At 44.6% G+C, this 24,563-nt stretch overlaps 1 long non-coding RNA gene across 1 annotated transcript in view; it reads left to right on the top strand.

The window, feature by feature from the left end:
- Positions 1-3,896: 3,896 nt before the first annotated feature.
- Positions 3,897-24,563, top strand: part of LOC128120906 (uncharacterized) — a 122,135-nt gene continuing 101,468 nt past the window's right edge. The window contains exon 1 of the long non-coding RNA XR_008222001.1: positions 3,897-4,132. This is a non-coding gene — a long non-coding RNA (uncharacterized LOC128120906). The remainder of the gene's footprint in view (positions 4,133-24,563) is intronic.

Below are 24,563 nucleotides of genomic sequence, written 5' to 3'. Positions count from 1 at the left end.
AGGACAGTCTCCTTGTTTAGGAGGCTCCTATCCCCATTCCCAATAGACAATTTGTTTTAGACCCAGATCCCTGGAGACTCAAGAGGCGCTCAGAGCTAAGGGTCTAGTTTGGGGGATATTACCTTTCCAGGCGAGAAGAGATAAGAGAGAGTGCCAACGATAGTTTACACACATGCACTATGCACTGCGTCTGGCTTGCTTCCAATGTGTACAGTGGTAACATCCTATTGGGGAAGGAATCACCATTGTTTCTATTTCAGATGTGGGCGATGAAAGCACAGAGGGGTTAATTACTTGACCCACAGCCCCACAGCCCAAAGTGGCAGATGGGGATTCAAATCTAGCCAGCCTCATCCTGGAACAAGTGGCCCTCGCCATAGCTCTGCACAGCCTTCTTTTTGGAGTCCTAAAGCCCTGAAGGGGTGAACTGATCCAAAGCCACGTTTGCCACTCTGGTGTCTGAATCCTTGGGCAAGTTACTTACTGTTTTTCTTTTCTTTTTTTTTGTTTTGTTTTTTTTGAGACAGGGTTTCTCTGTGTAGTTTTGGTGCTTGTCCTGGATTTCACTCTGTAGACCAGGCTGGCCTTGAACTCACAGAGATCCGCCTGCCTCTGCCTCCCGAGTGCTGGGATTAAAGGCATGTGCCACCGCTGCCTGGCCTTACTATTTTTCTTAGGCCTCATTTTTTCACTTGTGAAATAGGGACACCAGTACCTATTTCCAGTGCTGTTCATGAAGGTAGAGTGATAAGACGTGTGCTGTGTCCACATTCCTCATCCTGGTCTGCTCCCCAGCATCCCTACTGGCCTCTCTCCCCTTTGCAGCAAGGTAAGCATCACCAGATCTCCACTCAGCCACTGCTGAGTCAAGTGTTGTTATGAGCAAAGCTGATTTCCAATGCCAATGTGGAACCAGTCAAGCATATAGCCCACATACATAGCCAGGAGACAAGAGGAAAGACAGGCATATTGCTTGTAGCAAGTAAGAAGAGTACTGGGGTAATTCCCAAGCAGTAATGCAAGAGGTCAGAGGATCTTATTGGGAAGAGTCTTGGCCACAAGCAGGAGGCAGGGGCACATTCCTAAGCATGCTCAGTTAAAAATCATGCTTCTTCAGACATCACATGTTCAAAAATGGTAGACAGAACATCCCTGTGGGGAAATTTAGTGTATATAATTTAGCATTATAATTACTGTTATAATGGATTATAATGAGCAGAGTTCACTCTAGGTCCCCCAGCATTAGTGACTCTGATCTCGTGGTTCCTTGTGGTTTTCTGTGGAGAGCCTCATCTGGCACCAAAACAAAGAACCTGAAGAGATGTTAGCAGCAATTAAAGGGCAGTGGCTCCTTCTGTCAAAGCACAGGTATATCGCCTGGCCAGAGGAAGACAAACTACAGACTCTCAAGCTCCTCACCTTGGCCATCAGGCTATAGAAACCATGGATGCCGAGACAGTGGACTGCCTCCCAGGAATCCCACGCTGGGGGAAGTGAAAGCCTAAACTCAGACCAGCTAGAAGGAAGCTTTCCTTCAGGAGACAGATGTACAACTCGTTAGATCACTTTCAAGAAGAGATGACGATGGGTTAATTTTGAGAAGGACCACTTCTTCACAAGAGCTTCTCAGCTATGCAAAAGCCTTAACCTTACGTCAGATCCTGACGGTGCACGGGGGGACGGGGTTACTCCAACTCTTTGTCACTCTTCCCAGTGTGCTCCAGGACAACTCTCCTGTTTTTTTCTACTTCTCACTAGTAATTTGCTGTTTTAATTGGATTTTCTAGGACAAATGGCCAAACCTGGCTTGTTGGGACACAGGTTGTGGCCCTAAGTCAGGTGACACAGCTGTGTGCCCTTGGAGTTTCCAACTAGTGGCCAACTGAATGACAAAACCCAGAACTGAGCATCCAAGTGATGCTTGAACCAAACTTAGACCTCCCCATCAGCCATGAAGAGGTCCCCACTGGCAGCACCAGATGATGGGTGAATTTTCCACAGGATCGTGGAGATCTAAGTATTCAGCTCAGCTGTTCCTTCCATGGGGACTGCCCTAGGACAGGCTTGAGGAAAAAGGCCGTCCAGTCTGGATCCACAGCCAGATTCAGCTAGACCCAGCAATACAGGGAAAGGTTGGAAATGTTTCATGTATTGGATTTGAGGGAGATTTACTTCTCTCTTTATACTATTTTAATGCTGACACTAAAGTAAGCTGTGAGTCCTTGTACAAGTAGCCCGGGGATGAATGGCAAAGACATGAGACAGGGGAGAAACAGTTTAGCAGAATATGATCTAGTCCTTGTTGGGGTAGGGTCCTAGGGACTGTGGACCAAGGGTCACATTTTTCACCCAGGACACATGGTTTGATAACTTATTTCACTCCCCCAAGCCTCAGTTTCTCTACTTTCACACCCAGAATGTTGATCCCTGATGCTAAGATTTCAGCTTCCTTCTAGATCTTACCTTCTCTGACTTTTACATTCTCACCAGAGGATTAACAGTAAGTGAGCACCAGTAGGCTGCAGAAGGGGAGGCCTCCTGTACACGGAACAGGACATCTTCTAAGATATGAATACAGGAGGCCATGAAGCTGGTCTAGTCTTCCCAGGCCTGCCACTGACAGCACTGACCAGACGGAGCACTAGTGTGATGCATTGAGGCTTCTACTCCTTTGGCTGTCTTCAGGGGGTGATAAGGGAGGACACGCTCTGCCCAGTTGTTGGATACCGGAGTTTCCTTGCCTGCTTCTGTGGCATTGCCTGCCTTCAGCATCTATGTAGCCAAAGCAAGTCCCACTGAGAGGTAGAAGAGATTCTCTTTGAAGCTGACATTTTGGAGACGTGCCGTTCTGATCAGATGCTGGTGTGAGCCTCTGGGAATTGCCGCTCTCTCTGGCTTTGCAGAAGAACTCAGAGTTCAACTTGTTCTGGAGTCTCTCTCTCTCTCTCTCTCTCTCTCTCTCTCTCTCTCTCTCCAGAAGCACAGGACTAGAAGAAGGTTTCTATGGAGTTTGGGGGCTAACTGGGAGTCAGGTCAGTGTGGCTTCTGTTCATCTGCCATTTTCTAGCACTGTTCATCTCCATGTATGTCCCCAGGGAGAGGGAACAGCAAAATGGAGAAGCACCTGACTTCTCACTCTCCCATCCCTGCACTCAGACCATATCTCTTCTCATAGATCAAGTGAAGAAAGGGATGCTGGGAGTAACCCATTATAGGCTTGTGAGGATGAAGCGAGATTCCCCTGGAGTCTTCCATCAGCCTCTTTCTCACCTGGACCTACTGCTTGTCTCTAGTCAACCACCTCCAGTTGCTTATTCCCACCATATTTCGGAAACCATCTCCCTTAAACTCACATCCATGCCCAGTTTTACTGTTTCATTGATTTCTTCCATTTCCATTGATTTTCATTACTTTTAATTTAGTTATTTTCTTGATTAACTCTCCAAAATTAATTCTTAATCCAACACTTATCTACTCATGAACTCTAAATCTATTTATTACCTGTCATCAATCATGCATTATATATTTCTCATCAATCTGTATCTATGAATCAGCTATCTACAAATTATGTATTTATTATATGCCTGTTTCTCATGTGTGCTTATTATCTATCTATCTATCTATCTATCTATCTATCTATCTATCTATCTACCTATCTATCTATCGATCTACATCTAGCTAGCTATCATCTATCATCTACCAATCTATGTCTGTTAATTAACTAAACCCATTTATAGAAGAACACATGTATTTGAGGTAGATCCATTAATCCTGTCCGAGTGCAGGTGAAATGTCATTTTCACAGGAGCATTGTGATTCCAACAGAGATACCATGTGAAGATTAGCTATCCAGTGAGAGCCAGCCGAAGCAGCTGCTTAGGAATGCTGTTTCTGAGTCAGAACGACACAGCAAAACTGCAGAAACATTCTCGGAGGAGGCAGGCTTCTGGCTTCCTGGAAACTGAAGGTTTATATCCGTAAGACTGGGGCATATAGAGAGGGTTCTTCCTGTTCAGGCAGGGCACACTATCCCTCCTTCAGGTGGAAACACCATCTGTTCTCCTAGTCCTGGAACTGCAGTGATGCTGTGGAAGCTCGAGCCCTTGCAGGACAGCGCCCCGCTGCACTGTGGGTAGGTGTCACCTGTGGTCTTTCTGTAGTAAGCGTCACTCTCCTCAAGGCTTCTCCTTGTCACTGCTGTGACTGAGTGATTCTTGTTTCATGTTTGTCCTGTCTTTCTCTTTTTATCCACATTTTCTTTGAGTTTTATGAACATACTTAATGGCTCTTTTGAAATCTTTTTCTGGAAGCTGTTTTCTATTGTCTCTATCAGGTGCCCTTATGGGATTTAATTTCTGGTGGGGCAGACATGTCTTGTGTAGATGGACTTTTCTTTGGGCCACCAACTCACAAATAACAGCATGGAGACTCATTATGAATTATAAAAGCTTGGCCTTTAGCGTAGGCTTGTCCCTAACTAACTCTTATAACTTAAATTACCCTGCTTCTATTAATTCTGCCATGTGGCTCAGTTATCTCTTCTCTGTACTGTATGTCTGACTTCTTTAGTGTCTCTGCCTCTCTTCTTTCCAGAGTCCTCTCTGTCTCCCTGGAAGTCCCTCCTAGTCTCTCCTGCCTAGCTATTGGCCATTCAACTTTTTATTGAACCAATCAGAAGGTGCCGTAGGTAGAGACACATCTTCACAGTATACAAAAAGATTATCCCACAACATTCTTGTTTTTCCATATTGTTTCTGACTGTGCTTGGACTTACACATCTGTTGTTAGATCATTGATTGAGTTTTCCGTTTAAATTTCAAGCCCCCCCCCCCGCCCCCGCTTCTTTCAGTGGTGGCATTTGTCATGTTCAGTGAAGGACTGAGTTATAGTGGGGTTGAAATGCCAGTTAGTATTTAGAGCCACGGCTCTATTTCAAGGCTTCCTTTGAGGGTAAGGTGTGGTCCTTGATGCCTGCCTTGTTCTACAGTGTTCTCTGTGAGCTGTGGGATGGTCCACATGTCTGTGGGCCTCACCGCATCAGATCCAGTCCCTGCTCCGGGTCTCAGCTTCCACTGAAGCTGCTACAAGATGAGGAACCCTCCAAGCCCTGGAAGGACTTACACTGGTTCAGAGCTTCTCTCCATCCTGGGTTTACAGCTTCTGTCAAAGCCACTGGGAGATGAAGACCTTCCCAAGCTCCTAATTAGAACTTCCACTCCACATTGCCTTCCTGGCCTGCTCTACCTCCACAGCACCATACCTGAGTAGAGTGAATTGACAGAGGAGGCTGGAGACGTCCCAGATCTGAACTCTTTAATAATTTCTCCTGGGTTCTGGTTCAGGTTCAAGCTTATTTGGGGGTACTAAGTAACCCAAGTCCTTAGAGGTAGTACCTCATAGATGTATGTGCAGTGACTTGTAGCATTGTGGTTGGTGGGGCCATGTCTCTGGATCACTGTGCTGGCTGAGCATTGCACAACAGACTGTGAAGGTTAACTAACACATGGAACATCCCATGGAATGCTGTTGACTTCATCTTGTGAGGTCGTATCAGAAAGCCACCTGTTACCCACAGTCGTCTGTGTTTCCAAACTTTCTGGGAATCCTACAGCTGAGCCCAGTTCTAAGATGAATATCATAAGACAAGTGCTTTTCTGGGATCAGCAATGCATCTAAAAGACATTTTATCTCTCTCTGGGGCAGCTCAGTTCTTCTAAGACCCCAGCTTAAAAGATTCCATTGTAGCCTACCTTTTATCTAGAAAAATAACACCCATCACTTGTTTGTCATTATCCAAGTATTCCATGGACATCAACCATTTTAACCAGTGTGCAGAAGCAAGGCCAGGCAAGCCACCCACACTGTCTAAAGCTATAGACCCCACCGGGGACAGGCAGAGCCCATTTCCGTGGAGATGCACACAGATGGCAGGAGGAGGCCCCCCATCAGCTTTCATGCTGGGGCTACACAACTTTGTCAAGGCCTCACCCCACCCTCACTGGCTGGTCCATCTGGGTCCTTTGCTGTGAACAATATGAATGTTCTTAGGAGGGAACCCTCAGGAAAGAGCTGTACACCCAGAGCTCTTGGGGAGGTCCTGGATACTGTGGATGATGGTATTCAGAGAAGGCTTTTTTGTATAATCTAATATAAAGTGTCCCCCAAATGCCACAGGCTGAAGGCTTTGAGATGCACTAGGATCAGTTCTCTAACCCCATCAATGGATCAATCCAGTGATGGGTTAATAACTTGATGGACTATTAGAAGGTGATAAGAAACTTAAGAGGTTAAGACCTAGTTGAATAAGAGTCCCTGAGGGTGTGGACTTGGGGTTATATCTCAGGTGCCTCCTTTTCTCTCTGACCTTTCGCCATGTACAACATGAAGTGAGCTGCTGTACCTTCCTCTGTCTCATTGGCCATGATGCTCAGCCTCACACTGAACCCAGAAGCAATGAAGCTAGCTGAGCATGGACAGAATCCTCTAAAATCATGAACCAAACAGTGTCTTTCTCCTTGTTTCCTAAAGTATTTTGTCACGGTGATGGAGAGCTGACCAATACACTCTGGAGGTGGACTGGAAGGGTCCTTAGTGATGAAGCGGATTCAAGCCTGCAGAGGGGTGGAGGGGGTGCATGGGGGTGTCTCGGACCCCAGGGTCTGCCTGGGAGCACCTGTGGGAGAGGCCATGGCGGCGGGGATAAAAGCACAGTTTGGAAAAGGAGGTCTCCTCTGTCAGACTTGCTTTAGAATCCCCCGAGCCTCTAGAGCCTGCACCTGCCAATTGTTCCAGTGAGCTGGCACTCAGGTTGATTGGCACAATCAAGCTGCAGGGGAATAGATATGGGCCTGGGAATTAGAAAAATCTGAATTCAAATCTCAGCCACAGATTTCCTGGTCTGTGGTTCTGGGTAAGACCTTCAAGGTCTGAGTGTCCTTCTCTGCCTCTTGAAAGCAGGCGAGACTCTTTTCATGGGAGCTTGGTGAGGGCGGAGGGGTAAACACCCTAGGCACTGATCTGAACGTGTAGTGTGTTTTCCAGGACAGCCCAGCTCTGCCAATGCAGCCTGGCTGCCCTTCCCCCCTCCCAGCTCCTCCAGCCACTCTGGCACAGCCTTGGAGGTGAAGGGGAGATTTCTCATCTCCTATACTGCACCGGTCTGTGTCTGTCTTTTCTGTCATGGTGCCATCCTCCAGCTGACAGCTCCAACTACTCCATTTGTTGGGGAAGAACATCTCCATAGCAACCAGTCCCTGGCTCCGGTCCTTCCTTCTTCCCCCAGGCTAGGACCTCAGGCCCCTCCACACCTAGCCTGCTGTTGTTTCCAGGGTACAGGCCAGTCCTGTGCGATGACAGCCATCAGAGCTACAGCGTTGTGTAACTCAGGTGGTTCAATCAAAGTAACTGGGGTAACCTGAATTTCTCCCCAGCATGCTACCAGAAACGAGTTTGCTGTGCTCTTTGTGAACAAGGGAGGTTAACAGAGGGGTGAATGAATGGCTGCTGCTTCTGGCTGCTGGGAGGAGGTGAAGAGACACTGTTGGTGGGGGGCTGTGCAGGAGCTAGTGACAGAGAAGGTGCAGACTAATCCTCTACTAGCTGCTGCGCCTCTTCTAAGGAAACAGGAAGTGCTACAGGGGAAAAACAGAGTTAGCAGCTATCAACAAGACATGCAGCTCTCAATTTGGGCCAAATTTGAGGCTGTTATGAATAATTCAATCAGCTTTGGAGGCGCTGAAGTCCTTGGGGGAATTAATAACGGACAAGTTTTTTTTTTTTTTTTTCCTGAACCCCTCCCCCCCTTCCCACCACAGTCAGTCCTGTGCTGGCAACACACCTTTGGCGAAGGAGCACACAGGTGGGGGAAGGAACAAAGACAGACAAAGAAGAGAAAGGCGGAGGAATGGGGCTGGTGGACCTTTCCCTGCTTCCCAGGATGAATCGTAGCTGTGGATTCTGCTGCACACAAACGTGCATCTCTTGTTGAGCCACAAGCTAGCCAGTGCTTGTGGTTGCGCTGCCCTGAGGTGCAGGGTGGATCCAGGGGCTTAGTCTTAGGCAGTTCCAGGACTGGTCCAAGCTAGTTCAGAGACTTCTCCCTACATTGTCCCAAACATCTGATGTGGCAAGAGGCCCATGCTTTTCTCAGGGTACCCTGACAGTGGGCTCAGGCCTTCATGTCAGAGTGGAGGAGGTGACCTTCCTCTGGGTGTGACTGGGCTGCCCTCAGGTCATTTAGATTAACTTTGGTGCAGGAAGGGAGAAGATGATGTTAGAAAATGTCCCAATTTTGGGACAGACTCTGTCCCCGACCCCCCAGGAGCAGATGAGTTTGGGGCCACAATGAGGACAGCCTTACAGAGGGCATTGCAGCATTTCACATCTGTTCAGTTTCCCCTGGCTGCTCAGGGGCTATGCCTGGCTTCTGTTGGTGATAGGGCGTCATCCCTCCACAGCTCTGCAATATGAGACCAGGGTCAGACTATGAACTACCGGATAATTTCAGAATACCACAGTCACACCATCCCCAGCCTCAAGGGGCCAGCAATGGGATTGCAAGTAGAGTTTGCCAATAGGTTCTAGACTGACAACTGAGTCTGAGGTCAGGTCAGGGAAGAATCTGAGGTAGTAATGGGATTCCCCCCGCCCCTTTTAAGTCAGCTTCAGTTCTAGTATCCTCAGTTTCCCAAGTATGGCTAGGGTATCCACCATGTCCCTGCTTCTTCGCTTGTAGTATGATTTCTGATTGCTGATCATCAACCCAAGATGTTAGGCCTGATACATGGATTCTGGGCTGGAACTTCAGAGAATGTCAGGGAAGGCCTTTAGACCATTCTTAAGGGGAGGTTGCACCAAGGAGACACTATGAATCTGGTCCTTACCTTCTTCTAACGTGGAGGAAGCTCTGGGGTCAAGAGACTTCCAGTATACCTCAGATGCAAAAAGAGGTGTGGAGATGCTAAGTACCCGTTGTCCTGCTTTGTGACCTTCTGAGAGAGGAACAAGTCATATCACATCCATAGGACACAGTCTCACTCAGGTACTAGCACTATGGAGGGTGGTGATAAGAGCTGAGTCTTTACCCATATACACTGTCAGGCTTGTTGAGAAGTGAAGAAAACATGTGTGTTTTATTTTTTATTTTATTTATTTATTTTTTATTTTTCTTTATTAAGAAATTTTCTACTCACTCTGCATACCACCCACAGATCCCATCTCCTCCCTCCTCCCACCCCCAGCCCTCTCTCCCAAGCCACTCCACATTCCCATATCCCCCAAATCAAGGTCTCCCATGGGGAGTCAGCAGAGTCTGGCACACTGAGCCTAGGCAGGTCCAAGCCCCTCCCCACTGCACCAAGGCTGTGCAAGGCGTCACACCACCAGCACCAGGCTCCAAAAAGCCTGCCCATGTACCAGGGACGGATCCCAATCCCCCTATCTGGGTGCCCCCCAAACAGTTCGAGCCAAACAACAGTCTTCCATATCAAGAGGGCCTAGTCCAGTCCCATGGGAGCTCCACAGCCACTAGTCTACAGTTCATGGGCTTCCACTAGTGTGTCAGGTCATCTAACACGTGTGTTTTAAATGCACATTTACAGACACAAAATAAAAGATTGACCTCCTAGGCTGCTGGTGGCAGGAGGCACTAAAAGCCAGCACCACAGGAATGTGAGAGAGCAATGGCATGTGTGTGTTGATGTGTGCACGTGGATGAGTGTGCTCTCATGTGTATGAGCATGTGTTGGTGTGCATTTGGACACATGTACTTGCACAGGTATAGACTTGAAAAGAAACTACCAGGATAAAACAAGATCCTTGAAGGATGGAGTGAAAAAGCTGGCCGATACCCAGGGAGCAGGGAAGAAAGCAGCTCAGCCTGAATCAATGAATGGAAATTCTTTCCTCTGAGGCTAGGTGTCCTGAGCCTCTGCCATGCCTGTGTTTGGAGCTGGAACTGATTCTTCCTCCATGGATCTGGGAGTTCCAAGCTGAAAAATGAACAAACATAAAATCAAGCCATGATGCTGGATGCTCCATAGTGTCAGGATACATAGATACATAGAAAAAGACCTGATGGTTTCCAGTTCACAGGAACATCATCAAACATTTTTATCAACTGTATTTATTAGACCAGGCACTATAGTTTTGGAGCTCTGAGGTTAGTATCTCAATGCTGGAATGTCAGTGGCAGTTGTTGAGGAGCTAGAAGACACACAGGTCAAAGGAGGGATGGGGCAGTGTGACAGGAGGAGGAGAAGGCTTGACATTGTGAACTTCTAATGTTAGTGTGGATGATGCTACGATTAGAATGTTAATGGGCAACTTAAATCTCTGGCTGAAGGCAGTGAAGGATTTCTCCCTCTGGTGGGAGTGAGAGGAGGTATATGCCAGAGGAGTTAGAAGACACCCAGGAAGCCTTACAAAGTCTCTCAGGCAGGAGGACATGGGGAGGAGAGTGGGGAGAGGTAGGTTTTAATGATGCAATTGCTTCAGAATTATAATTAGTGAGGATGTGGCCACTCCAGGAGGCTAAGTAAGTACGATAATCAAAGAAATGCTGCATCCCAAGCTGGGGCCATTGATCTGTGGAGCAAACGCATCAGAACAGTTCTCAGGCCCCAGGTTTTTTATGTATACAGTGGCCCGCCTTTCTCTAGGTTCACTCTCTGTAGTTACCAAAGGCCAAGTTTGCTTCACAATATTAAACGGAAAGTTCCAGGAACAATTGGATAGTTTAAAATAACTTTTACTAAGGTGTTTTGTTACAATCATTATATTTTATTAATTTTTGCTAGTAATCTCTTACTCTGCTTAATATTCAAAATAAAGGTTCAGAACTATCCTTGGTTTTTAGGTGACCAGAGGCTGGGTGTAGGGTAGGATATCACCATGGGTGATAGTGTCTACTGTCCTGATCCTGTCCAGTCAGTGCACAGAGGTTGGGAGTAGGTCTAGCACTGAAAGAGGTCAAGTGACTTGACTGTGGTCCCTATGGCGGTGAGTGTGTGACTGAGCTCAGGCCACTCTCTGTGGCTTTGCTCACTTTGCCGCCCACTTGCTAAGAGTCCCTGGAGGACATAGACAGGCTGAAGGGAGGTGGGGGCTCTTTGTGCTTCACTGTTCCTGCCCCCTATTCACAGCTTCTTGTTCTCTGAGGCCTTATCAAGCTGGTTCTGACAAGGTTCTGGTATTGGGCTAGAAACTGATCCATGTTCCAACAGAGCTATAGGGTTGCCTTGTCTTGGCTCTGCATGACCATGCCTCCTCTTGCTTGTTGGGCTTTTTCAAAGGCCTTGAATGCTTTGGTAACATGGGCAGACCTACTTTGAATTATCTTCCTGTACTCCAAGTGCCAGGCAGAGCAGTGCTTGTATAGAGAAGGTTATTGGGAAATTCAAACCTCCCAGTTAAAGATATGTCACTGACAACAATACAGACATTTAAAAAATTAGTATGTCATCTTAACCTTGCCAGGCATGCTGGGCTCAGCTATGTGTCTGCAATAGGATGGAATCTGGCTAGCTCTGGCTCAACTCTCAGCATGTGGAACTGTGGGCAGAGGTTCACTAGCATAGAACAGAGAGGTGCAGGTTTCTGAGGAGCCCTGCTGGGTCACAGCTTTCTCAAGTGTCTCTTGCCCTTATTTCTGACTCTGCCTCCAGAGAGCTCACGTTCTCACAGGGAGGCTTGGGACATGCAAGGCTGCCGGCTTGAGCTCTGAGCTCGAGTTCTTTGCCTTCCTGCCAGGGCCTCCCCGCCTGAATAGAGCCTTCTTTGGCTGAAGAAGCAAATGTTTGTACAAAAGCTTCCTTTTAGCCTCACCTCACCAGTCTGTGCTTCCTCACAGGAAAGCATCAGAGGACAAGCTCCCGCAGCAAAATTTCTCTTTGGAAGAAGAAATTCTATCCATCAGTCTCAGTGATGGCTCTGTGTGGAGTGGTCACAGCTCCCAGGTGGGCTACTTGCCCATTTGTCAACGAGAGGAAGAAGGGCCTTTTGCTGGAGTGAGATAAGACCCTAAATGGTCTCAGTCATTCGTCACTGTGTGGCCAGGACAGGACAGCACCTGTCACAGAAGTTTGCAGCATCCTAGGCAGGTGACACCTTCTTTGCAAGGACTTTTGTTGCCCAGGTAGTTTTGAGCTCAGGCTCAGACCTAGGGGAGGAGGAAGGAGGAAGGAGGAGAAAATCCAGAGCTCTGTGGAATCAGAGAAGGCCTAAGAGAGGCCCAGCACCCTGGACAAAGGCAACAGGGGATTGGTCCCTTTGGGCAAGAAGGCAGGATGCAAAGATGGTTTTGTATTTAGGTGTTCCCATGAGCACTCACTGGGATTCATGGGCCACATGATGTCTTGGCCATTGTCACACATGTCAGCATTTAAAATAGTCTTACTAGAAAGAGAGAAAGACACCACTCGAAGTGAAGTGTGACTGATAATTATGTTGGGACACAAAATGTCCCTCATGATCAACCCAGAGAAACTGGGCTCAGAAGCATTGATTCATTTTGCATGAATGCTCATTTCAATGGCAAATTTAGGCTTTGCAATATTATTAACATTTTAGGTATCCTCACATCTCTTACAAACTGGATCCACTACTCCAGCAAATAGGCCAGAAGAGCATCATCCCCCACTCACCTGAAGAAGGGCAGGGACTTCCCTCTTTCATAGAGAAACCATGTAGGCCTGAGCAGTCACAGAGAGCTGGAGCCAGGTTCTATATGTTAACTCCTCTGTCCCGTACTGGCTAGTCTCACCCACCTCCTGGGATAAGTCTAATCAGGGTGGAGAGGCTGCTATGGACTTCAAGGCTTGCTGTCTCCCTAGGAACCTTTTAAACAGCCCCACGTCCTCTTCAGACATTCACATCTACAAGGCTGGACAGCATTCTCTGGCCTGGTCTTTGAAGGTCAGTCTGTGGCTAGCTTGTCTTTTCTGAGCATGTGGTGGCATCCTTTTTATTCCCTGAAACGTTCTTCCTTGACCAAAATGATAGGAAGGGTTTCCCATCCCATTACTCGCACCCCATCCCACATAGACGGGTGTACACCTTTGTGTATATGTGTGCACGCACATTCATTTTTTACTTGCTTCATTGTAGACAGATGGGTGGTAGCATCTCTGCTTTTACACATTTCTTTATTCTACACATATTCCTTGAAAATCCTGACATGGGTCTATGTTCTACAGATATAGTTTACAAGAAATTTGAGAAAGTACATAATTCTGATCAGATATTTCATTGGCTGGCAAAGGAAATCCTTAAGTACAGTATAGTCATGTACTGTCATGTGGCATTTCAGTCCATGGTGGACTACATATATATAAAATGGTGTCCTCATAAGACTGTAACAGAGCTGGGAAATACCTACCACCCAGGGATGTGCAGCCACCTTAACTTTGCAAGGTCATAGCTCAATAACTTGTTCACATGTCTGAGATACTACTGGCATAAACAAATCGACTGTGCTGCAGGTTGCATAAAAACATAGCACATACAACTACATGCAGTATAGAGTCCATTATAATAAGCCACAGTGTCGCTGTTTGATAATATTGACTATACTATACTTTTATCATTATTTCATAGTATACTTCTTATACTTGTACTTATACGTAAAAACCATCAGCATGAAACAACCTTAGCCAGACCTCTTGGAAAGATGCTGGAAGAGACCTTGCTACCATAAGTAATTCCACTTGAATGCATGTCACTGCCTGGAAAAACCTTTAAGTGGGGCAAGAAAGGGCAAAAGAATGTAATGATGCCAATTTCCTGACCCACAACATAGACTGATGTGGGGACTTGAGTCTTAGTTTTTTCAGCTCCTTGGTATCTGGGAGGGACAAGAAGAGTGCCTGGGACCAAGGCCAGGGACATCTTCTCTGCCTCTGTCTCTGCTCCATGAAAAGAACTTGAGCAGAATAGCCAGGTGTAATTCTAGTCTGTGAGCTCAGGTACTGACCTTTTCAAGGCTTGCCTCTTCAGTAGAGGCTTTTCTGAAAGAGGACCGCCTAATCAGGATGCCCCTATACATGTCCTAGGATGGAAAGAGTCTGCCCATTGGTCACAGGTCACATAGTTATTACTAGAAATTCTGTATACTGGGAGTGTGACCTCTTATCTCCATAGCTGCAGAGACCAATAGGAGGGTGAAGGGTGCAGAACCTCATGTCCACAGAGAGAATACCTGGTGGCTTTCTTCCATTTCTGCTGGTTCCTCTCCCTGGGATCTTGGAAGAGCAAGCTGCAGGGGAGCACATTTCACACTGAATTATGGAATTATGCCTCGAAGCAAACAGCACTCAGTACAGTTGGATGCAATGAAATGGAGTTTGTGTTGGAATCTATTATGGTTCCAACATAAATTAATTATAGCACTTCTGCTGCAGGGAACCTTCATGCATAATTAACATTTACTGAAGAAGGATGGGGCAAGGAAGAGGAAGCGAGCTACCCTCTTATTATACCTTGGGCAAGCTCAGAAGAGACTGGGAGGATTTTCTGTTGGGGCTCAGAGAGACCCCAATGGCCAACCTCCATGCTAGCATTAGTAATGGTATCCAATAATGCACCCTTCTGGGTACACTATACGTAGTTTGGCTTTTAAAACAGCCTTGAAGTTCCATAAGACCAATTTAAAGATGAAGAAACTGAGGTTAATGCACTTGTTTGACTAGCACGTTTGTCTAATTGACATGTTAACATCTCCTGTCCCCACCCTCCCAGCCTGTAGACTGCAAGCTACAGTTTGACTTTTCTTGCTACAACTCTCAAAGCCCAGAACCTTGCTTCATAAACAGAGGCCAATATTAGAAACTGTTTACCTGTGTTAAAGCTGGCTAAATCCAAGGGTCTAGGCTCCATACATTCATTCCTTCAGCCATTATAGGCTCATCGTAACAACCAAAAGTTTGTCTAGGAGGGAATGTCAGGGATGGCCAGTATAAATAGTTTAGGGATGTGTGGGTCAGAGCTGACTGCCCACCAGGGCTGGGTAGGATACTCAGAGTACTAGCATCATCTGACTCTGGAGAGTTGGCTGGTACCCCTGGGCTCAGAGCCTGAGGATGTGTAGCAATCACCATGGGAGCCAACACATAGCCAGTGCTTTCTCCTTGTCAGGAGTTTCACTAAATGTTTCAAGTGTGACTTTTTTTTTTTAGTCTAATAAGTCTCTTGGATTTGGGGATGAAAGGAGCATGCTTACTTTATAGATGAGGAACAGAAACACAGAGCTTATGAGCAGGGTGCTTTGACTGTGCATGCCACCCAAAGGTTCCTATCCTGGGAACATGGTCCCTCATATGCTAGTGGAACCTTGAAAGGATGAGGGCTTGTGGGAGATAATTGGCTCATGGAGGCCTCCTCCTTCAGAAGGATTCCTGCAGGTCTTATGGCACTGGGGTACTTGTGTTGTAAGTAAGGAGCCCAGTGTCTTCTCTGAGTCCCTCCTCTGCACGATCTCTGCTATGCAGTGCAGTCTGCCATGATGTTTTTGGAGCTCAGGAGATGCTGGTGCTGTGCTCTTAACTATCCAGAGATGTGCACCAAATTGACCTCTCTACATGTCATCCTGTGGTTTGGGATCTGGAATGTTCCTCAGGGGCTCACGTATTAAAGCCTGATTTTCTGCTGGTGGCAGAAATTGATAGAAAGGTTAGAAGTGGAGGCCTAATTGGAAGAAATGGGCCAATGAGGTGGTGTCTTTGGATGCTATATTTTTGTCTCCTACCCCACCTTGTTCCTCTTACTGTTTCTTGCCATCGTGAATTGAGCAGCTTTCCCCCCACCATACGCTCTCCATCATGATGGTGTGCTTCAGCGGAAGTAAAGGAACAACACGTTCAGTGACCTTGCACTCACCTCTGAAACTATGAGCTGGAGAGCTTTTCCTCCATTAAGCTCTTGTGCTTGAGTCTTTAATCACACTGATGCAACCTTGACTAACATACCCAGCCTCAGATTTTTGGATAGCAACATAAAACAGACTTACATAAGGAAGTAGCCTGAGCTGCTCAGCGCGTACGTGAGGGAGCATAGATCTGCCTTCAGGTTTGAATCAAATTATAACCTGACAACCACATGGACACCAGTCTAGGCTCTTGATCAGACCATGGTGTTGTAACATCGTGAACAACACAGTGGGAGGTGGTCTTTTCTTCCAGAGAGGGTCTCTCTACTCTTTTCTAGAAAAACAAAACATGTGCTTTTCTGGATATTTCTTCTGACTGTCCCTAGGGACCACATGAGCATAGTGTAAGGGCATTGGTAAGAACATTGGTTCAGGAGCCAGGTGGGCCTGCTATATACACTTATCCATTCAGTCTGTGACTGAAGATAACCTCAACAATTCAGATCTCCTAGGCCTTTCACATGCAAGACACTCTATCAATGCAGGTGCTGATTGGGGGTTTGCAGATGATTGGATCCTTACACATTAGGGGGGAGGCTGAATGTGACTTGATTCAACAAGTAAATACTGCATACAGGTTGATGAGGAGGAGCCAGTATAGATATGTGAATGCATGCCTATGTGCACACATTTGTACATGTCTGTTGTCATGAGTGCTTATGTATATGTATGTCTGTGAGCTTATATAAGAACCTCTGTACATACATGCATGCCTTCTTAGGAAGCAGGATTGAATATACTAAGATGAGAGGTCTTTTCATGAAGAAGTTAAGGAGGTGTCAGGAAATACTTTGATCCTCAGTGTGTGAGGTGAGAAAGGAGCCCAAGGCTTCCTTATAGAGGCATGCTAGCTGCCCCATGAACTGAAGCCAGCAGCGGTCTGCACATTACCTGGGTCACAGCTGGAGGGACACCGCTTTCATTACAGGAAGTTCAGCTTCTGGAAAGCTGCCCTCCTTTCCTGTTCCCTTTCTCTGCACTCCTCCCTTACCTGGGGCTTCTCTGGATTCCATAGATAACCCATGGTGAGGCTTGTAAGTGCAGAAATGCCAGCCAAGTGTGTGCATGGACCAAATGCAAGCAGTCTGTGTGTGGAAGTTATGTGCATCTGGATAATATCTGCCTGCACTTTGCTCTGGAAAACCACAGCTTTGTCAAGCTCTTCCGAGCCTGAACTGTGAGCTCAGGGACTGAAGTCTGACCTACTTCCCTCTCCGTATCTTGCTGTCTGCTTCTACCCTCCTGGCTCCCAGGCTGTTTCTCTGTCCTTGGACAGGTACCTGAGTCCCTGCTCCTTCCCAGCTGCCTTGCCGTTCCAGATGCTAGGCCTTCTACCCCATCAGCTCTCCCTAATCACAATCTTTTTTTAGATATATAGAAACTCAGGCCTATGGGACTGTTTGACAGCCCCAAACAAATTATGAAAATCTACATGACTGCCCTGATTCTGTCAACCAACCTGTTTGGAGACACACAAGACCCAGTGTGGGATCTGACCCTGAATTGAGCAACGTTTGTTGAAACACAATCATTGAAGATGGATAGGAGAGCTGAAAGAGAGGTCACTTTAGATGCTCTTCATCACCCAGTTTGGCTTTTCCCGTACACACCATTCTGTGTCTCAGCTGGAGAGAGGCCTCTACATGGGCCAGATCTCAGTTGAAAAAGTCCTGACAAATATTCACTTCATTCCCAAAAGGGGAAAAAGGTGATGTTGGCTTCACAGCTGCTCCATACCACCTCAGCCAGGTGATTAACTCAGCACAAACGGGGACAGATGCTGCACCCTGGAGAGGGCATGAGGAAAATGGCACTCACTTCTGTGGCATTTCTCCAAAGCTCATCACCTAGCCAAGCCACTGCAACCACCTCAGACAAACCGCCATTCAACAAAACACCCCAGTGAGAGTCTTCATGATTGCCGAGGTTATCAAAAGCAAGGGTGATCTGGGAAATTGCCATAGACAAGAGCATTCTAAGGAGTCATGCTGACAAAATGTAATATAATGTACAGGATGGGATCCTGGGACAGAAAAAGAAAATTATAGAGAAGTGAGCAACTGTAAACAGAAGTTTCTGTCTCACTAGCAACTCTCAATTACCCAGCAGCTGCTTCCCAAATTATCACCCAGAGGCTTATATTAATTATAAATGATTGGCCGGTAGCTCAGGCTTATTAGTTACATTTAAATTAACTCATAATTCTTATCTTTGTTTAGCCACATGGCTTGGTAGATTTTCTCACTATGGTATTTTCATCTTGCTTTCTTTGCATCTGTCTGGTGACTCCTGACTCCCAGCATTCTTAGTTTGGGTGCCCTGCTTATACTTCCTGCCTGGCTACTGACCAATCAGTATTTTATTAAGCCAATTCAAGTGACAAATCTTTACAGTATACAAGAGGATTATTCCACAGCAAGACACTGTGAATGAACTACAGACTTTGATTGTTAGTGATGCACTGGTATTGGGTCATTTGTGTGTCACACAAACCACAGTAATGCCCAATGATATCAAGGAAGACAGGAGTATGAAATACATGAAAACTTTTTGCACAGTTTTCTCAGTTCATCTGTATATCCAAAATTCTTCTAAGATACAAGCTTTATTGAAAGTTCTTCAGCTTTAGGTTTCTTAGGTGAGGAGCTTGGGAGTCATTGCTCTCCTAACAAGTACACAGTCAATCAAACATCAAATCCATAACTCTTTTTAGATACAGCAAAGAACTGAGGTCACAGACAAACTTGTATATCAAGGTTGGCCATTTAAATTCTTCCAGAGCAGAAGCCTCCATGGGAACCAGAGTAGAAAACTCAGATACAAGAACAGATTGCTAGTGTTCAGTGAGGTTAAGGTTGTGAGGTAAGTCTCCAGGGAGATTTGTAGGAAGGTGACATACTTTCTTTGTGTTCAGAAGCCTATCAGATTCTTAGCTTGAAGACAGAAGAAAAGTTCTCTCATGCTTCTGGTAGAAGGAGGGAGAAAGTCATTTCATTTATGCCCAAATTGTCTGGTTGTTGTGATAATACTCTGATACAACTTAAGGGAGAAAAGGTTTGATTTGGTTTTTTAGTACCAGGTTCCAGTCCATCATAATGGGATTGTCACAGTGGCAGAAGCTGGAGGGAGCTGGTGATACCACATCCATGATTAGGGGCAGAGGCAATGATGAATGCTGGCTGCTGTTCAGTTCCTTTTCTCCATACAGTCTAGGATTCCAGCCAGAGAATGAGACTGCCCACAGAGGCTGGGTCTTCCTGCTTCAATTAATGTGACCAAGGCATGTTCAAAGGCACATCTCCCAACTGATTAGAGATTTTGCCAAGATGGCACCAATCACCATCACAGTTTCTCTTCAGAAACCACACTAGGAAGATGAGGGTGAAGCATTCTCTTTAAGACACTGAACCAAAAGAACCTACCTAGAATCTTGTATCCAGCAAAAATTACTTCAAACGAGAAGAGACAATAATCTTCAAAGAAAATTTTTGAGGGAATTTTTTCTTACTAGATTGTCTTTTCCTGGATGTTGAATGATGTTTCAGAAAGAAGAGAAATGATGCCAGAGAGCTCGATCTACATAAATAGTGAAAGTGAAATAAAGTCCTTTTGTTCTCCTAGACTCAGTTGATGAAATAAATAGCAGTTTAGACAAAATAATGATAGCTACACATGCATTTGATAATTATAGCCCTGAATAAGGGAAATATATAATGTGTGATGGTTAACCTTCATTCTCAGCTTGGCTGGATTTAGATCCAGGACATACCAGAGGTATTTCTATGAGGGATTTTCTAGATATGAGTAATGAAGGGAAGGATCTGCCTTGAATGTCTGTGGCACTATTACATGGGCTGGGATTCCAGACAGAATAAAATGGAAAAAGGAGAAAGTGAGCTGAGCACCAATATTCATCTCCCCCTGCTTCCCGATTGTGGATGCCAGGTGACCAGCCACCTCATACTGTGACCATCATGCCCTTTTCATCATGATGGACAGTAGTTCTATTTAAACATGAGGAAAATAAATCATCATTCCTTAAGTTGCTTCTGTTAGGTATTTTGTCGCAACAATGAGAGACGTGAATAATACACAGTCAGATAAGGAGCAGAATGGTGGTAGGAACTGGGAATATTCTGTATGAAGTTCTTGTACAACTTGTGAGGTGTCATAGGCTATTTGAGAAAGGGCTTGGACTAGTTGTAAATGCATAACAGACACTCAAAAAATCATTTGCATAAAGTAAGATGATAAAATATTTGAAAGTATAATTAATACGTTAAAAAAGAGGAAAAAATGTAACCACACAGGATGTTCTATCAAAACTAGAAAGGATATAAAAAGAAAATAAGAGCCGTGAGGTGACTTATGCCTGTAACCCCAGCCTCTGGAGGTTGAAGTAGGAGAGTTGCTGTGAGTATGAGGGCATCTGTGGCACAGGGTAGACCTGGCATCAAAGCAAACAAACAAACAAACAAACAAACAAAACTGGGTCTGTGAGACGGCTCCGAAGCTAAATGCTTGAGGTACAAGCACGGTGACCTGAGTTGAACCCCTGGACTCAGGTAAAAAGTCAATGCAGTCATGTAAGCATCTGTGATCCCAGGGTGCCCTTCCAGGACACGGGAGGTGGAGACAGGAGCATCAGCTAGATTAGGGAAGGGTACCAAGTGTGACAGGAACAAGAGAGACTTGGCCTCAACAAGGTGGAAAGATGCCTTTCGACCTCCATATGCTCTGTGATACTCTCATATTTACACAGTTCCGTGCCACCCCACTAATAAATAAAAATCAACTCTCCAAACAAACCTACTTTTGCCATTATATAAATAAAATACTTTTTAAAGAGAAAAAATTAAAGTTCTGGAACAGGTAAATGGATTGAATAAATGAATCAACTGCAAAAAACCACCTCAAACTAATAAAAATAAGCGAGGAAACAAATAAAGGAGAACAGGAAGGGAAAGAGTGAGGTAGAGAGGGAAGGAAAGAGAGGAGAGAGAGAGAGAGAGAGAGAGAGAGAGAGAGAGAGAGAGAGAGAGAGCACATAGCTGGCTCTGAATTTTCTATATTCAACTTTCTAATCCTGAAATAATAGGGATGCACCATTAAGCCTAGCTCAGATATGGTAGAACTTAATAAACATATGTCAAGAAGTAGTTTGAGTATTAGTGTTGTAACTATGCCTTTAAAAGACAAAGACTGCCAGGGTGGATAAAAATATGATAGGACAAAAAATATGATAGGACCCAAGTAGATATACTGTCTATGAGATATGGCTTAAATATAAAGACACAGAGAAATTAAAAATAAAGTAATGGAGATATATTGTGACATTAGTCTGAAGAAGGCATCTAGCTCTGTTACATTCAGAAAAGCAGACTCCAGAGAGAGAAAAGTGATGAGGATAAAAGAGTTCATCAGTAGTGGTAAAAGGTTTGGTTCTCTTAGGGAACATAATAATCCTTAATGTATATGCCTAAGAGCAGTGACAAAATACATAAGATAAAACTTGATAGAGAAATGATTGAATCTGGTACTATGGCTGTAGATTTCCATACTTCTGGATCAGCAATCAATCCATCTAATAGCAGGAGACTGATAAGGATACAGCTAGCACCACTAGCTAACTAGATCTAATGAACTGACATCAGATGGTGACGTCATTCAACACAGACATTTCCTCTCAAGGCTTCAGGGAATAGGTCCCCAGAGAGAAAACACTAGGGCCTTTCAAATGCACTTCACTAAATCTAAAAGAATCCAAACCATACAAAGCATGATCTCAGACTATCAAACAAGATTAGAAATAAACAACAAAAGGTAGCCTGGACATTAAAAAACACGCATCTACTAACACAGGATTCAAGAAGGAAGTCTCCAAAGGAAATTGTGATGAACATTAAAATCAGTCTTCAAAATCTAGGGGATCCAGTGGGATTAGTGCTGAAAGGGTTATTTTTAGCACAGAATTTATAAGTCTGAAAGAAGTGTTCAAGGTTAATAAACCAAGTATCCATCTTAGGAAGCTACAAGAAATGGAGAAATATTCAAAGTAAACAACAAAGAAGTAAACAGTAACTGGATCAGGCCCTCTGGATAAGTGAGACAGTCCATTAGCTTGAACTATTTAGGAGACCCACAGGCAGTGGGACTGGGACCTGTCCTTAGTGCATGAGCTGGCTTTTTGGAACCTAGGGCCTATGCTGGAACACTTTGCTCAGCCTAGGTGAAGGGAGGAGGGGACTGGACCTGCCTCAACTGAATCTACTAGGCTGAGCTGAATCCCCAGGGGAGTCCTTGCCTTGGAGGAGGTGGGAATGGGGGGGGGGTGGATTGGGGGGAGGGCGGGGGAGGCCTGGAGGAGGGAGGACAGGGGCTGATATGTAAAATTAAATTAATTATATTTTTTTTCCTGGAGCTGAGGACTGAACCCAGGGCCTTGTGCTTGCTAGGCAAGCACTCTACCACTGAGCTAAATCCCCAACCCCCTAAAAAAAAGAAGTAAAAAAAGGTGAAAACAAACAAACAAAAAACCAAAAACCAAAAACCAAAAAAGAATTGGTGAAATTTAAAATGAAAAAGCAATAAAGAAAACCAACAAGACCTAAGACAGCTCTTTGAAAATTCAATGAAATTGCTAAACCCACCTAGGTTAACTAAGAGAAATGGAATAGATACAAATCCTTCATATCAGATATGAGCAGGAAGCCATTTATATGGATCCCTGTAAATGTAAAGGATAAAAGATAATTAAATTTGCTATGACAAATAAGACTGACCAACCCATTGAAATACACAATTTACCAAAATTCGTGGAGAAATAGATGATTTGACTAGGTACATGTCTAATACAATTAAAACAGTTATACCCTCTGCCCCAAAGAAGAGGCACAAAGCCTGGGGTGTTTCTTTAGGAAACCTACAAAATGTTTAAGAGAAAAATCACCCCAGTTCTCTGCAATCTCTTCTAGGAAATGGAAGCAGAATATATTGGGGTAGTGGTTCTAGAACTTTTAACAGGAGTATACCTCACAAATATACACATCAAAATTCTCACTATAATATATATAATGTAAAAATTACATATAAAAATGTAACACACACATATATCACTCTGCTAGTCCTGTTCTTTTAGAGAACATATATATGATATATATATATATATATATATATATACATATACATATATATATTTCATGTGTATGCATTCAGCTGACCTTGGGTGGTATTCTCTTACGTAAATGTACCACATTTTCCTTATCCATTCATCCATTGACCAATATGTAGGTTATTTCCAATTTCTGGCTATTATAAATAGAGCATCAATGAACATGACTAAGCAAGTGTCTCTGTAATATGATGAAGCATCCTTTGGGTATATACCCAAGAGTGGTATAGCTGGATCTCGAGGTAGGTTGATTCACAACTTCCTGAAGAATCACCACACTGATTTTTCATAGTGGCTGTACAAATTTGCACTCCCACCAGTAATGGTTGAGTGTTCCCCTTATTCCACATCCTTGTGAACATCCAGTCTGGTGGACTGAACAACCATTGAATTCTTGGCCTTTTTGTCATGATGCAGCCATTGTTGGACTACTTGTACCACACCCTGTAACCCAGTCTAATAAATCCCCTTTCATAAAATATATTGGTTTTCCCCTAAGTCCCTGAATGTCTAGTCTTAGATTTTACAGCCAGTATACCTCACAAATATACACATCAAAATTCTCACTATAATATATATAATATAAAAATTACATGTAAAAATATAACACACACATATATCACTCTGCTAGTCCTGTTCCTTTAGAGAACCCTTTCTAATGCAGCATATATTATTTTATTGTATTTTGATATAGCAAAACATGCAAGGCTGTATGGCTTACAAAGCAAAGAGTTCTATTCAGTTCAGAGTATTAGAGACTAAAAGCGTTTCAAACGTCAGGGCAGTGCTTTTAGTGAGGGTTTCCTTGGTTGCTTTTCAGGTCAGGGGGCACCATGGTAAGTGTTTATGTGAAAGCAAGATCACAGGTGACACGGCAGGACAGGGAGTGGGGATTAGCTGGGCTAGCCTCTCATGGTAACTTCCAAGGGCAGTTTCCACAAAGACCACAGGTCTCAATACTCAGGACTGTGCTACCAACTCCCAACACATGAACCTCTGACAAGAAACCACATCTAAAGCATAGCAGAGTGCCATGTAAATGGTTATGCCCCAATAGTTAGAATAATGACAGGAAATACGTCTGTGCATTCTTTATAGGAATTCAATTTGTTTCAATTTTCTTGAAGATTCACTTTATTTTATTTAGTGTGTATGAGTGTTTTATCTGTACATGTGTATTCACATGCTTGGTAACTACTGAGGTCAAAAGAAGGCATCAAATCCCTCAGAACTGGTGTTATAAATGGTTGTGAACTACCATGTAGGTATTAGGAATGGAACCTGGGTCCTCTGCAAAGAGCAACATGTGCTCTTAATCATGGACCCATCTCTCCAGCCTCTGTTACAAATATTTTTGATAAAGGTCAGCTGATGTATGCACATGGAATCTAAAGATATGAGAGCTGTTGTACTTCTAACTCATTGTATGATGACAGCATTATGCTACTACTCAATCAGATAAAGATATTACAA

This window comes from Peromyscus californicus, unplaced genomic scaffold (genome assembly GCF_007827085.1).
Source record: "Peromyscus californicus insignis strain IS unplaced genomic scaffold, ASM782708v3 Scaffold_11__1_contigs__length_118956290, whole genome shotgun sequence".
In the NCBI taxonomy this organism is placed as follows: domain Eukaryota; kingdom Metazoa; phylum Chordata; class Mammalia; order Rodentia; family Cricetidae; genus Peromyscus; species Peromyscus californicus.
Note: the sequence above shows the minus strand (reverse complement) of the source record. Positions and strands in the feature narration are given on the sequence as shown.